The following is a 14856-nucleotide window of genomic DNA, read 5'->3' on the forward strand; positions in this document are numbered from 1 at the left end:
ATTAGTTAGCTACATTAGTTAACATGAACTAATAATGAACTGCACTTATATAGCATTTATTCATCTTTGTTAATGTTAATTTCAACAATTACTAATACTTTATTAAAATCTTGTTAACATTAGTTAATGCACTCTGAACTAACATGAACAAACAATTAAAGCTTACATTTTTATTAACTAACATTAACAAAGATGAATAAATAATGTAACAAATGTATTGCTCATGGTTTGTTCAAGTTAGTTAATACATTAAAGGTAGGGTAACAGATTTGATCCTGAAACATTTTTAGTTATGCTGGTTAAAAGTCTCCTCACATCCTGATAGCAATCACTGTGTTAAGTTGTTTAAATGTATTTGTAAAAATTTATGTCATCTGTGAAAGGCGTAGGACCAAAAAATGTTCAACAAATCATAGATTTCGGTCCGAACGGACGTTTCCTTTTATGTCCCTCATAAGTAAGCGTAATTTGAATTCCCATCGCGCAGCCAGTCCACGCAGATACCATACGTCATCGGCGCGTTCACGTGCGCTCTGTCTGTAAACAGCGAGAACACCAAACTTTTCTGCTGAATTGACAACCTACACAGGAGCAACAAAACTAAATGCATCTTTTATAACAACAACAGCAAAAACTGCCTGAATCAGCAAGAGCAAAAATCCAAATTAACATCAGTAACTTTAGTGCTATACCACGAGATGAAAACAGCTGCAGGAGGCAAAGGGTCTGAAAGGGTCGTTGCACTGTTTATTTTGGTAAGGTAGGTACGCGATATGTTTGTATTGAGAAGGATTCAGATATTATACTTTGATGAAACGTGTTGCTTATGAAATTTGTGTTCGTTTAAGGATTAGCATAACGATATAGTTACTACGTCTACACAACCGAACGTGTGCTTAAACTAATTCTGATGTAAACCAGTTGTTTATGTTGGTTATTTTGGAAGTGTTATTTACTTTGTACTGCAAAGTTTTCTCACTGGTGAATGAGACATGAGACGTGACCGTCTGATCTGTGCGTGTTCCTGTGTTTGAAAAGAGACGTGACTTTGGATGGCGATTTGACTTGAGGGTGGGATCGGGATTTCATTGCTAGGCGGCTACCGTTAGCATTTTTCAAAATGTGTTACCCTACCTTTAACTACTGTTAACTAATGAACCTTATTGTAAAGTGTTACCAAATATTCTTATAGGCCTAAAGATACAAAAAGATATAATTTTAATATTTCAAAAATTCCAGTAAACTAAAATTACACTAACAGAAATATGATAATGCATATTAAAAACATTGTTCATTTGAAAAATTAATTGTAAACACATGTAGTACGTAACACCACTATCTCACATTAAGTGCACTACATTACTTCAGTCATGCATCCCTCTTTACAGTAAATACATTACAGCATACTTGATTAAATGTGAGGACAGTGAAATTGTACACTTATTATAAATCTTATAATGTACTTAAGTTACTCGAGCAATCAGTACAGGACATCGCTGGTTTATTTTGGCTTATATAGTAAGTTATATCAAGTTATGTAACTTACCAGCTCAGGTTAGCTGATAAAGTAGCATCAGAGTATATAAACATTTGTGCTTGCCTTTGAGTTGCGGGATGACCCTCCTGCAATCGCGCATCACTTTTGTTTTGATTGTAGCATCACATGTTTAACAAAGGGTCCCTTGACTGAAGCAAATGTGATATGCATCCATATGTTTGCTCTTTATCTCGTCTCTCAGATAAAACGCTAACTTTTCTCTACAGTTTATGACATACGCAGCATGCAGATGTCCTGCTACGGTGGCTCAATGCAAGCCATTCAGTGTTTGACATCAAAGTACCGCAAGACCAGACTTCTCAATATGCATTTGATTCGCTCTCGCAGTACTTTGATTTCATACGATTGCCCTGTGTAGCACCAATGAAGTCCGTCAGTTGTGTGTGTGCGTCTAACCTCACGACCACAGATTCTATCCATCATCACCCTCTGACACTTTCGTCTCGTTTTATTTGACGAATAAACAATGTAGCGAGTAACGGTAAGTGTTATTTCAAATGTAGTGGAGTAAAGAGTACAAATACCCAATCAAAAATGTAATTGAGTAGAGAGTAAAAGTTGCTTATATTTTTGATACTCAGTACAAGTACAAAGTAGCCCAAAAAATACTTAAGTACAGTAACGAAGTACATTTACTAGAGTACTTTACACCTCTGGATTTAACTACCTCAACAGTTACATCAGTTTGATGCACGTTATTGTAAACCTGATCGTCGGTTAGTGTTAGTTGAATGGACGGCAGGTAAGTGTACTGAGGTTTAGTCAACATTACCCAGCCAGTTGGCTGTGTAGATAAGCCAATGAAAACCTCTTGTTCCCTTTACATAAAGTCTTGAATGTCTCCTTTGGTTTTTGCCTGTTTCATGTTGAAATCCGTTGAAAACTATTTTGAAAAAGAACCCCAATCAATTAAAGGTCAGTCCTTGAAATTATTTCTAAACATGTCTAAGGCGATGGATTGCTCATGCACAGTTCTCTTCAGGCGTTTCCCTTCTGTCAGGCCAAAATGAACGCTTTCTAAAAGATAACGTTTAATTACACCAACAACGGAAACAATTTGATGCACACTACTACGTACTTGCTGGTAATTTAGGAATCGCAAAATGCCCTGCCGCAGGGGTTACGAGAAAGTCTCACAGGACGAGGTGGCCGAGTGGTTAAGTCAAAGTCAAAGTCTCTTTATTTGTCTCCCTAGGGAGAAATTAGGCGATGGATTGCTTATCCATTGTGCTCTGCACGTGTGGGTTCGAATCCCATCCTCGTTGTCTGTTGTTGTGACATTGAACTGTCTTTAAAGGACAAGTTCGGTATTTTACACTTAAAGCCCTGTTTTCAGATTGTTTATGATGAAATAGAACGGTTTTGACTGAAATTTCGACATATGCAGCTGCCCCGAGAATTTTGGGGGGTTTGTGTTTCACCTCCCACCTTTACAATGGGTTTAATGGTGCACTGGAGCAATCCTTCCTAAAATGCATTAAACTTTCGTTTACGAAGACGTGAAACTCACCGAGTGGTCAGGGGTGTTCACTGGTATGCTCACACAAAAATCGCTGCAAAAGACGCATTCCAACAGGTTTTATTGTAGTTTTGTCCAACTCCATTGACTAGTATTAGATGTCCTGCGAGGTACGGTATTACTCCGTGCTGGGAACTTTGTTTCTATTCTTGCAATTGGCAATGGCGGATTAGCGCCACCACCTGGCTGGAGTATCTATTATTCAAGCTCTAAGCGGAAGAATGTACGGGTGTGAGGCGTTTGGAAAAATAGGTCCACAAGTTAACAACGAATGTTAAAACAGCTGTTGGAAAGCATCTTTTGCAGCGATTTTTGTGTGAGCATATCCGTGAACACCCCTGACCACTCGGTGAGTTTCACGTCTTTGTAAACGAAAGTTTAATGCATTTTAGAAAGGATTGTTCCAGTGCACCATTAAACCCATTGTAGAGGTGTGAGGTGAAACACAAACATCCGAAAATTCTCAGGGCAGCCGCATATGTCGAAATTTCAGTCAAAACCATTCTATTTCACCATAAACAATCTGAAAACAGGGCTTTAAGTGTAAAATACCAAACTTGTCCTTTAAGATGCAACATTGCCAAAGGTTACGGTGTTTCCCACACCTCTAGGAGTGGTCTGCTACCCATTAGAGAAAGCAATATGTTTTCATTGCACCAGTTTTGAAGTGCTTACAATCCAGAGTCTCTGAGGGACACTTGAGTGTTTTCTGCGTTAATATTTTGCACTCAAAGTTCATCATGGATCCTTTTAACGTAGGGTTAGGCAAACGTCGGTCCTGGAGTGCAGCAGCCCTGCAGAGTTTAGCTCCAGCCCCAATCAGGCCCACATGAACAGGCTAACCAAGGTCTAAAGGTCACCTGAGAACCACAGGTGGATGAGGTTTATTCAGGGTTGGAAATAAAATCTGCAGGATTGCGGCACTTCAGGACCGGCGTTGCCTACCCCTGTTCTAACGCTAAAGACGAGCATACACTGTGCCATTTCAGCACAGTTGTGGCTAAATGCCAACGTACACTAAACGAGTAAATCCCATGCGACGTGAAGCCAAAGCTCACAAATTGTGTGCTCACACTATACCAGGGGTCTCTGACCCTGCTCCTAGTGAGCTTCCGCCCTGCAGATTTTAGCTCCAACCCCAATGAAGCTTAGCTGAATCAAGGTGTTCAGGGTTGCTTGATAATTACAAACTGGTGTGTTGGAGGTGGGTTGAAACTGAAGTCTGCAGGGCAGTAGCCGACCAGCAGCAAGTTTGGAGATACCTGTGTTATTTGGTCAGATCGCAGAGCTGCGACTTGACTGCTCCACTTCACCTCTGAAACAAATCGGAGAGATACCCAAACTAAGAAGTGTGTGGCTGTTTGCCGGTTTCAGAAGAAGCATCCATGCATTTCTGGGAAATGCACCGCCTTTCTCATACAGTTTGTGCAGTCCCTTCAAACGATAGCAAAATATGTGACAAAATCCGTTGATGCAAACAAGTGTCACAGCATTTCTGTAGTGAAGTGGTTATCATGTTCGTCTAACACGCGAAAGGTTAGTAAAGATATCGAGGTTGCGTTTTACAGAGTGTTCTTTACGTCAATGTGTGATGATTTTATGGAGAAATGAGCAAATCACAAAAAATGATTTAGCTGGCTTTTCACAGGAAGGATCACGTTTTTGTCACATGTGCTTTATCTCGTGCAACTGGAGAGTCAGTTCATCATGTTACGCAGACACACCCACACTTACTCGAGCTTAGTAACTTAGTTTGGACTTTGAAAAGTTGATTGAGACCTCGGAAAATCATTGCCAAGCGCCTTCCGGTCGACACAATAAGGCAGACCTGCAGGCGGCGCTCTGGTGGAGCCTGGTGGCATGCTGTGATCGTATAGTGGTTAGTACTCTGCGTTGTGGCTGCAGCAACCCCGGTTTGAATCCGTGTCACGGCAGTCCATTCAGGAAGATGGGTGGCTGACCCTTTTGTGACCGGCTGCTCAATCCACTCTGTAAAAACGTAACCTCTTCTTACAAATTATTTTCGGCACACACCAAGCCCAGATGGTTCACCCCGACGACTCGTCGTATTCGTGGCCGTGTTCTTAAGGCGATTGACTCGAAAGCCGTTGGGGTCTCCCCACGCACGTTCAAACCCTGCCGACTACGAGCGTTTGTTTCCCGGACCTTCTCTTGTTGGATGTTCCAGCTCACGAGGTGTTGTATTTCTGCAGCTCCAGTTGTTACCGTGGGATATGCGAAGGGAAAACTAAGCAGCCTTTTGTAGTTTCTCCTGTGTGTGTCTGCAAGCGTTATCAGACCATAGGAGGCATAAGACGTGAAGCTCTAGAGCTGAGACTTGAGCCCGGTTAGCTCAGTCGGTAGAGCATCAGACGTTTAATCTGAGGGTCCAGGGTTCAAGTCCTTGTTCGGGCGATGACTGTTCTCGTAAGATCCTATGTTGGATTTTGTGCCGCTGTGTGAAGAGCTCCGTTTCGCTGGGAAAATCAATGCCAAGCGCCTTCCGGCCGACACACTAAGGCAGACCTGCAGGCGGCGTTCTGGTGGAGCCTGGTGGCACGCCGTGATCGTATAGACCCCTTTATCACCCACGTCACTGTGACGTCACCGCTCTAGCTGGAGGCAAAAAATAAGTAGGAACTCATAGCCGACACGCTAAAAGTTTGAGTTTTTGACTTTAAAATGTCATCTTGTTGTGTTTTTGGCTGCCAGATTAGAAGGAACAGCACTTTTGGTTCAAAATAAAGTTTTACCGGATCCCGGCAGACATTTCTTCACAGAAATTAAGAAGAAAATTGTGGTTGAATGCAAAACGGCGTACAGACTAGACGGAGACGATCATAAATAATACTCATGTTTGCAGTGCACACTTCATATCAGGTAAAATAATCTATGCATATGTACTGTTGTGTTGGTTTTATCTAGTACAAATCAGCAAGTTTCTGTTTTATAGGTGAAAAGTCCCCAACCGCGCTATTGTTTAGCTTAAATGTTAAACAAACATACAGCGATAGATGTGTATGCCATCGTTTGAATAGTCTCTTAAAATAATACACATTGCTAATCATAGTTAGCCCAGTGATAGGTTACATAAGACAGTAAGCCTAGACAAAATTACCCAAATCCACCTGAAAGTAATTCATATGTTGTCTAGGAAATATCTAAAACCTGGTTAAAATCGCAAGAGTTAATTTACAAAAATACCTGTCACGGTCCCGCAGAATCAGTGACTGTACATATTCGGACAGATCCGAAACTAATTCTGCATCCATGTTTAATAAATCCCTCCTAAAACATGCTCATTTAAGCTTGTCAACATTGCCTCTGCGGCTCTTTCTGCCTCCAGCTAAGCCCCGCCCACACAAATACGTCACAATGTTTTCCAACTGTAAAAGGGTCTATAGTGCAGTGTTCTTCAACCCCGGTCCTTGAGGACCCCCTTCCAGAATGTTTTAGATGTCTCCTTATTTAACACCTGATTTAACTCATTAGCTTGTTAGGAAGACATTCTGGAAGGAGTCTGATGAGTTGGTTCAGGTGTTTTAATTAAGGAGACATCTAAAACTTTTTGGAAGGGGGTCCTCAAGGACCAGGATTGAAGAACACTGGTATAGTGGTTAGTACTCTGCGTTGTGGCCGCAGCAACCCCGGTTCTAATCCGGGTCACGGCAGTCCATTCAGGAAGATGGGTGGCTTACCCTTTTGTGATCGGCTGCTCAATCCATTCTGTAAAAACGTAACCTCTTCTTACAAGTTCTTTTCGGCACACACCAAGCCCAGATGGTTCACCCCCGACAACTCGTTGTGGCCGTCTTCTTAAGGCGTTTGACTCGAAAGCCGTTGGGGTCTCCCCAGGCATGTTCAAACCCTGCCGACTATGAGCGTTTGCTTCCCGGACGTTCTCTTGTTGGACGTTCCAGCTCACGAGGTGTTGTATTTCTGCAGCTCAAGTTGTTACCATGGGATATGCGAAGGGAAAACTAAGCAGCCTTTTGTAGTTTCTCCTGTGTGTGTTAAACAAGCAGCCCAGTTGTGGAGTGATGCGGCTTCCATTGTCATTTTGACCATATACAGCGCCTACAACATGAGACCAAAGAAGAGCTGGAACAGGTCGTTGTTTAGAACGGATGTGAATTGTGGCTAATCGTGTTGATCCTTACCTGAGCCATGTTCTGAGAGGTTAAGGATTAAGGCCCCACCCCTTTATTTTCACAATTTCCATAATTCCCTGCCCCAGATTGTTGTCCTTAATTAATTTAAACATGTTATTGCACTTATGCTTTTCTTAATAGAAAGCGAAAAATAAATAAACTTCTCGTAAAGATCTTGTAAGGTTTTGTCTTGTATTTTCTTGTATTTTGTGTATTTTTGTTATTTGTACTTGTATTTTTATTCTCTGCTCTGTTTGGACTTTTATTTTGAAACTCATCATGCCATGTCACGCTTCACACTTCCTGATTGTTTCTGTATATAAGTCACTTCCTGTACACCTGTTCCCGGCTGTATATTACATCCGTATGCCCAGCCCGTTACCTGTATTTGTAATCTGTTACCTGTTTATCTGTTTCTGCTACTCTGTATCTGCCTGTTTTTGACCCACGCCTGTTTTATTGGATTTATTGCCTGTTTGCCGCCTGCCTTGATCTTTCGCCTGTTTGTTTGGATTTATGATTGTGACTCTGCCTGCCTTGACCTCTCGCTTGTCTTTGGATTACGATTACTGGATTTACCCTGTTTTGGATTTGGTTGCTGGCCCTTTATTGGGATTTTACAATAAACACCTTTTGCACATGGATTCACTTCTCACTCACTTCATTTAGAGCATACGTTACAGATCTCTTACCTGCCGAAAAGGCACAACATACAGCAAAGCAATACCTTCTTCTTCATCTTCGTCTTCTTTTTCTTCTTCTTCTCTGTTTAATGGCGGGTAGCACCAACTTTAAGGTGCATTATTGCCACCTACTGTGTTGGAGTGTGAAGCAGAGTTTTCCCCACAAAAAAAACCCTACATTCTCTTAGTCAATCCTGTTATCTTTAAATAATGAAATAAACTCTCCAAGCCGTAACAGATTATATTCTCAGGGTTCAAGTCAACAATTCCCACTTGCCTAATTGCCCTCTGCAGTGTTTACCCTTTCCTCAATATACTTTCGACAAAAACAAAAAACATGCTCTAAAATTTGTACCTGAAGTCTAATCTCAGTTCTCATGGTGATTACCACCATGTCGTCCAGCGTCCGTGAATGTGCACAGGAGAGGTCATGACCTTTGCTGTCATTCTTTTGCAGAGGCAATATCGTAGCCTATGAGGTTTACCCGAGGCGTGATCATTGCTGGTTGAAAACTTTACCCAATACCCCGCCAGGATGACTTGAAATACAGTCAGCTTTGGCAATTTTTGCCAGTCTCTTAAGAGACTTACAAAGTCGTTGGAAAAGAAAGATGTCCCCTTGTTTTGGGGTTGCTCGTAATGAGATCAGGGGAATCGCAGGTTCATCCCAATAGTTGGTGTCACATTCATTTCAAGCTTTGATGAGGCAGTGGACGTTGAAGATATCAAGATTGCGTTTTACAGAGTGTTCTTTACGTCATGTGTGATGATTTTATGGAGAAATGAGCAAATAACACAAAATTATTTAGCTGGCTTTTCACAGGAAGGATCACGTTTTTGTCACATGTGCTTTATCTCATGCAACTGGAGAGTCAGTTCATCATGTTACGCAGACACACCTACACTTACTCTAGCTTAGTAACGCTGCCTCTCTGATGACGTTTTGGAGGACAACTGCTTTTTCCCCAAGAGAAGAGTGTCTCAAGCTGAAGCAAGACTACTCCACTTAAAGAGCTCTTACATACTCTGTTAGAAGACTGAAGCAGGCTCCTGCTCATTTGTGGCATTCTAGTAACATTTACTCTGTCCGCAGACCGGCGAGTAATGAACAGGTCATGATAAAAAAATCCCATCTTTGTCTGCAAGCGTTATAAGACCATAGGAGGCTTGAGACGTGAAGCTCTGGAGCTGAGACCTGAGCCCGGATAGCTCTCCCTGCCACCTGTAAGTCGTGGTTATTCTTGGTTATGACAGCCAATCAAATTCCCGGCTGAAACCAAGATTTGCAAGCAATGGCCAATCAGCGCTCCTGACTGAAACCAAGATTTGCAAGCGACGGCCAATCAGCGTTCCCGGCTGAAACCAAGATTTGCAAGCAATGGCCAATCAGCGCTCCTGACTGAAACCAAGATTTGCAAGCAACGGCCAATCAGCGCTCCTGACTGAAACCAAGATTCGCATGCAATGACCAATCAGCGCTCGTATCGCTATCATGAACCTGTCTGCTAGTAACAACCAAGAATTGACCAATCAACGTCAAGAGCCCCCCAGAGCTTGCGAATTACGGTCGGAGAAACATCTTCAGGTAAGTCACTTTTTATCAACAAAAATAAAGTAGCAAATATTTTAAATTGTTTTAAACGAAAAACCTCTAGCACAGACTAGCTTTGTAATTTAGGTAATTAATACAAACTAATAATTAAACGTCAATTGTTATATATATATATATATATATATATATATATATGTATATATGTATATATGTATATATGTGTGTGTTGTTGCAATCGTTATAACGTTACTGTAATCAAACTTATATGTTTTATAGATTTACCGAGCAATCAAAACAAAGTTTAACGTTACAGTTTACTACATCTTTACTACAACTTCGTACACAGTAAGTTACATGCTTCTATTTTTAGTACAGTAGCAAATATTTGTAATTGTTTTAAACGAAACACCTGTACCATTAGCCAGGCTAACATTAGCTTTGTAATTTAGGTCACTAATACAAACTTTTAATTAAACATCAATTGTTATTTATTATATTGTTGTTGTTGTTGTAATTGTTATACTGTAAGTTAATTTGTATGTTTTATAGATTCACAGAGCAATAAAGTATAACTGTAAGTTACTACGGCTTTACTACAGCTTCGTGCACAGTAAGTTACATGCTTCTATTTTTAGAACCTTTAAGTGTATTTTGATGCTAAACTTAGTTGGTTTAGCTAAATCAATTGTAAATGCATGATTTAAGGTTAAATGCTTTACTTGTAACATTATTAGAGCTTACTCTGGAATATAATGCTGATATGTTAGTCAACATTTTGAATCTGTTGGAAACAGGGCTGGACTGGGACAAAAATTCGGCCCTGGCATTTTGGCCCAAACCGGCCCACACTATATACTCTGCAAAAAATTATTTAAGATTATTTAAGTATTTTTGTCTTGTTTTCAGTAAAAATATCTAAAAATTCAACAGTTAAAATGCTTTTTCTTGATGAACAAAACGATCCAAGAAAATAATCAAAAAAAAAATATCAAATTTAAGTGATTTTGTGCATAAAACAAGCAAAAAAATCTGCCAATGGGTTAAGCAAAAATTTCTTGAACATTTTTCTTAAACACTAAATGCAAGAAAAATTTGCTTACCCCATTGGCAGATTTTTTTGCTTGTTTTATGCACAAAATCACTTAAATGTAAAATGTTTGGTCTAAAAACTAGACTTATTTTCTTGGGTCATTTTGCTAATCAAGAAAAACCATCTTATTTTAAGAATGTTTAGATATTTTTACTGAAAACAAGAAAAAAATACTAAGAATTTTTTTTCTTGAAAATAATTTTGCAGTGTATAATTACAAATACCACCCATCTTTGCACGCCTTTAAATATGTATAGCAATAGCAACTCCAATTCCATAAAAGCACTAAACCCCATTAATAGCAGGTAGAAAAGAGTGAGAGTTGACACAACCAACACTGCTAGAACGTGTTATTTATTAATGCAATAAAACTGTATAATCCACTCTTATGAATCCTAAAACAAGCTTCATGCAATTGGCAAAATTTGCCATTAGATTGCTGACTTATTACAAAATACAAGTGCTGCTTACATTAATATTGAAAACTGATTATTACTTCCAGTACTTACAGGAAAGTATTCACTACATTCACTGAACTAAACTAGTGTGATTACATTATTACATATTTTATGATATGTATGATTACATATTTTGTGTTTTTGACGCTTTATCAAGGGGTATCCATCTAAACTTGTGTTTTGAAAGCAGTTCTGCTTACCGCAGGCACTATACACTCACTTCTCCCTCGTCTCTCTCTCCCTCTCCTCACTGACCCTTTGCGTGCTGGTGCTGACAGTGCCACCGCCGCCGCCACCATCATCATCATCACCAGCGACGCGAGATGAAGGTCTTGCTGCCGCAGAAAACATTTGTGTGTTTTTAACACATTTTGCAGCGTCTGCCTGAAGAGCCTGCTTCTGTTTGTCGCGCAGTTTTTCTGCGCCTCCCTTGCGTTTTCTCTCTCTCTCTTTCTCTCTCTCTCTCTCTCTGTTTTGACACGTGAACTGACCGACGATGAACGCTCGCTTGCACAGAGACCAAAGCGGTGATTGGGCCAGCTTAATGTCATTAAAAAAAAATAACCAATGGGCTGCTGCTTAAATGTGAGTGGGCCAGTCTATCTAGGAAAAGAAAGGATGATGACTGTGCTGGTGTCAGGATCCGTCAAAATCATGTCTTTTATTATATCTAGTCTTTGTGTTCAGGGTCCTGGCAGTACCATGTTCTATGTGGGAAATGTGTGGTTTTAGTAGTGTATTACTCTGACCACGCATTTCCCGGGTCTCGTCACTTTTTCCCCGATCCCTTACTCTTAATGATTTCCAGGTGTATGTAATTTATTTTGTCCCTATTTAAAGTCCTTGTGTTTGATGTTCGTTGCACGTGCGTTTTGCTGTTTCCCTGATCTAGTCCTGTGTTCCTGTAAGTTATATCAAAGATTGTTTTGTGCCTAGTGTTATCTTGTCTAGTTATATGTGTAGTTTAGTGTTATATTCATTGTTCTGTTTTGCCCCCTCGTGGGTTTTTGTTTTTCTGTTTTCTGTTTAATAAATCATCAGTATATTCATCCATGGTCTGCGTCTGGGTTCATCTAATACCAATCCCTCACATTACGCACGTGCCAGTACAGAACCCAGCGGACCAGGATGATCATTTCACCGGGCATCCAGAGGAGCCGGCAAGCTCACCAGCTTTTTAGTCTCCGACAAGGGGAGGCCGATGTACGTTCCTTCGCCCTTGTGTTCCACGCGGCGGCTAGAGACTCTGGGTTCGATGAACCCGAACTAATGATTATCTTTAACCGCTGTCTCAATGAACCTCTCACTCCCTCGGAGATGAGGATGCTCAGACCCCTGGGCTTTATGGATCAGCTCCGGTACACTATGAACCGGGAGGAGTCCAGGGGTCCCACCACAGTCACTCAACCCGTCCCGCTGTCATCCATCCCGGAGAACCGAGTCCTTGGAGTACTGGCTTTTGGCGACCCGTGTGTTCCCCCTTCGACCCCAGAGAGCTCTCCTCCACCAGTGTCGCTTCATGGGAAGCGTGAGAGGAGGATCTCCTGGGAGTCGGCGTCCGGGGGGTCCTCCTCTGAGTCTGTTCTGCCCGCCACAGCGCTTTCGGCACTCTCTGCTCCGCGACCCAGGAGGAAGAAGAGGAGGAAGGGAGCTTCCTGTTCTCCGTCTTCTCCTGGGTCCACACCGACTCCTCCGTTGACTGAGACCTCTGCCTCAGCACCACAGCTCTTGCTGCCAGCACAGCCGCCGCAGCCGACAGAGCCAGCGCCGCCGCAGCCGACAGAGCCAGCGCCGCCGCAGCCGTCTGCGCAGCCAGCGCCGCCGCAGCCGTCTGGGCAGCCAGCGCCGCCGCAGCCGTCTGCGCAGCCAGCGCCGCCGCAGCCGTCTGCGCAGCCAGCGCCGCCGCAGCCGTCTGCGCAGCCAGCGCCGCCGCAGCCGTCTGCGCAGCCAGCGCCGCCGCAGCCGTCTGCGCAGCCAGCGCCGCCGCAGCCGTCTGCGCAGCCAGCGCCGCCGCAGCCGTCTGCGCAGCCAGCGCCGCCACAGCCGTCTGCGCAGCCAGCGCCGCCACAGCCGTCTGCGCCGCCACAGCCGTCTGCGCAGCCAGCGCCGCCACAGCCAGCTACAGCCTTCCCCGTCTCAAGTCTCCAGCTGTCCGCAGCGCCCCCTTTGTTGGTCCCTGCTTCCCTTCAACCCACTAATCCTGCCCTGTCCCCTTCTGTTCTACCACCCTCTGCTATTCCCCCCAAGAACCCTGTCAAGCCTCCCAGGTCTTCCACAAGACCTCCCCGGTCTCCCTCAGCTGCATCTAGGACTTCTTCTCCACCCTCCCACCCTGGACCACCACCTATAAACTCTTTTGTTCCCCCCCTCCCTTGTTTGTTATTTTTATTGTCTCACCCCAATCCTCTTCTTGTTATTGCCTTGTTGCCCTTGTTAGTGTTTGTAATGTTTTCATGGTTCTTGTCTTGTGTTCAGTCTATTATGTCCCGTGTTTAGTGTTCCCCCTGAGGAGCGTCTGGTAGCCGCTCCTTGAGGGGAGGGTACTGTCAGGATCCGTCAAAATCATGTCTTTTATTATATCTAGTCTTTGTGTTCAGGGTCCTGGCAGTACCATGTTCTATGTGGGAAATGTGTGGTGTTAGTAGTGTATTACTCTGACCACGCATTTCCCGGGTCTCGTCACTTTTTCCCCGATCCCTTACTCTTAATGATTTCCAGGTGTATGTAATTTATTTTGTCCCTATTTAAAGTCCTTGTGTTTGATGTTCGTTGCACGTGCGTTTTGCTGTTTCCCTGATCTAGTCCTGTGTTCCTGTAAGTTATATCAAAGATTGTTTTGTGCCTAGTGTTATCTTGTCTAGTTATATGTGTAGTTTAGTGTTATATTCATTGTTCTGTTTTGCCCCCTCGTGGGTTTTTGTTTTTCTGTTTTCTGTTTAATAAATCATCAGTATATTCATCCATGGTCTGCGTCTGGGTTCATCTAATACCAATCCCTCACAGCTGGTCAGTCATTGGGCCAGCTTAATGTCGTTTAAAAAAAATAACCAATGGGCTGCTGCTTAAATGTCAGTGGGCCGGTCTGTCTAGAAAAAAAGACGCTAACTGGGCTGCTCAGACAAAAATAGTATGAGATGTATCGGCCCAAAAAGTACGTCGGCCCACCGGGAAACTGCCCGGTTTGCCAGATGGCCAGTCCGCCCCTGGTTGGAAAATATATACATATATATTTATATACATAGAATAATATAAAATCAACACTGTAATGTGATCATGAGTAAATATGTGCAATTTCTGCATTATTAATGTGATTTTTTTGTCAAAACATGAAATATAAATAGTCAGAGTCAATGGGCCCTATTTTAACGATCTGAAACGCAAGTGCGAAGCGCAACGCGCAAGTGAGTTTGTGGGCGGATCTTGGGCGCTGTTGCTATTTTCCCGGCGGGAGAAATAACTCTTGCGCCGGGCGCAAATCAATAAGGGGTTGGTCTGAAGTAGGTTCATTATTCATAGGTGTGGTTTGGGCGTAACGTCAAATAAACCAATCAGAACGCTATCCAACATTCCCTTTAAACGCAAGGGCGCAAGTTCCATGGCGGGTTGCTATTATTATGACGGATTTACCAGGCGCACACCAGGAGCGGTTCACAGCCGAGGAGACCGACGTCCTTGTACGGGGGAATCCCAAGCTTGCCAGCATAAATCGGGCACGCCGTGTAACGGGAGATGGATCTGCCTCAGGACCTGACGCCAGCAGAGGACATCGCTGCGTCCACCCTCACCGCTGAAAGGGTTTGGGGGCTTTGAAATCGGACCCAAGAAACGCAAGGTCCAACCCCAAA

General features: G+C 42.9%; 1 protein-coding gene and 1 non-coding gene across 2 annotated transcripts in view; both read left to right on the forward strand.

Moving 5' to 3' along the window:
- Nucleotides 1-256: 256 nt before the first annotated feature.
- Nucleotides 257-14856, forward strand: part of LOC135747303 (uncharacterized) — a 31185-nt gene continuing 16585 nt past the window's right edge. The window contains exon 1 of the mRNA XM_065265927.2: nucleotides 257-760. The gene's annotated coding sequence lies outside the window, so the exon portion shown is untranslated. The remainder of the gene's footprint in view (nucleotides 761-14856) is intronic.
- Nucleotides 8357-8497, forward strand: LOC135747418 (U4 spliceosomal RNA). The gene has a single exon (XR_010531921.1). It is a non-coding gene; the product is annotated as a U4 spliceosomal RNA (small nuclear RNA).

Source organism: Paramisgurnus dabryanus, chromosome 14, assembly GCF_030506205.2.
Source record: "Paramisgurnus dabryanus chromosome 14, PD_genome_1.1, whole genome shotgun sequence".
Taxonomy (NCBI): domain Eukaryota; kingdom Metazoa; phylum Chordata; class Actinopteri; order Cypriniformes; family Cobitidae; genus Paramisgurnus; species Paramisgurnus dabryanus.